Source organism: Apis dorsata, unplaced genomic scaffold (genome assembly GCF_000469605.1).
Source record: "Apis dorsata unplaced genomic scaffold, Apis dorsata 1.3 scaffold_35, whole genome shotgun sequence".
NCBI lineage: Eukaryota > Metazoa > Arthropoda > Insecta > Hymenoptera > Apidae > Apis > Apis dorsata.
Window position 1 is genome coordinate 58,611 of NW_006263337.1, and position 678 is coordinate 59,288.

Sequence of the window (678 nt, forward strand, 5' to 3'; positions counted from 1 at the left end):
AGTCATGTACGGGCTGACGCAACCGACATTCAATACATTTTTTGCTAATTTCACATTATTACAAGATTTATTTATAAATATGAATATATACGTTAGAAACGTTGTTTCTTCCTCTACATTCACATATAATTTTTATTCATAATTTTGTTCTCGTTTGAAGGAATAAATCGATTGTTTGCTACTCGGATATAGTTCGAGAATTTGCGATTGAGACATCCTCTATGATTATCATCAATAATTAATTAATTAAAAAGAATTTCTTACTAAAATTAATACGAGAAACTTGCTTGAGATTCTATCTTTGAGATTCAAGCTTAAAAATGTAGAAATTTTCAGTAAAAAACCAGGAATTAATTAATTTTCGATGTAATGTGTTCGATATATTGAAATGTGTTACTACGCATGCGCGAAGTTAGATCGAATTCGTGACCGAGTAACAAACAATCGATTTATTCCTTTAAACGAGAACAAAATTATGAATAAAAATTATATGTGAATGTAGAGGAAGAAACAACGTTTCTGACGTATATATTCATATTTATAAATAAATCTCGTAATAATGTGAAATTAGCGAAAAATGCATTGAATGTCGGTTGCGTCAGCCCGTACATGACGCATTAATCATTAATAAATAATTAATTAAGGAGAGAATCCTACTAAAATTTATATGAGAAAGTT

At 28.5% G+C, this 678-nt stretch overlaps 1 protein-coding gene across 15 annotated transcripts in view; it reads left to right on the top strand.

The window, feature by feature from the left end:
* The window catches only part of LOC102679644 (nesprin-1), a 119,993-nt gene that overhangs the window by 55,830 nt on the left and 63,485 nt on the right, over positions 1 to 678 (top strand). The window lies entirely within an intron of this gene.